This window comes from Geospiza fortis, unplaced genomic scaffold, assembly GCF_000277835.1.
Source record: "Geospiza fortis unplaced genomic scaffold, GeoFor_1.0 scaffold318, whole genome shotgun sequence".
In the NCBI taxonomy this organism is placed as follows: domain Eukaryota; kingdom Metazoa; phylum Chordata; class Aves; order Passeriformes; family Thraupidae; genus Geospiza; species Geospiza fortis.
The window spans coordinates 2297415-2297723 of record NW_005054371.1 but is presented as its reverse complement, the minus strand read 5'-3'; the positions used below and the strand labels follow the sequence as shown (position 1 = coordinate 2297723).

Here is a 309-nt window from a genome sequence, read left to right as displayed (position 1 = left end):
GGCTTGTGTTTGGTAAAGTGCAGGTGAACATATGGAACGTGTGTGTACCTCCCAGTCTTCTCTGGAGCAGCAGCCAAGGTTGCTTCGGGTATTTAAAGGTCATTCCCCCTGCTGGGAATGCAGAGACTCCCGTCTGGAGCTCACTGCATGCATCTGATTTGCCTTGCTGTGTTTGCAGCAGACCTTATCAATGGTTATAAGCAGTGGGTGCTGATTTGTGGCTTGATGTTTGTGGCATTGGCACTTGTTGAAATGATGCCAAAAATATTGTGAAGTCTTTCTTTAAAACTATTTCCAAATGTACCTCTG

At 45.6% G+C, this 309-nt stretch overlaps 1 protein-coding gene across 2 annotated transcripts in view; it reads left to right on the top strand.

The window, feature by feature from the left end:
* The window catches only part of PID1 (phosphotyrosine interaction domain containing 1), an 85128-nt gene that overhangs the window by 4077 nt on the left and 80742 nt on the right, over positions 1 to 309 (top strand). The window lies entirely within an intron of this gene.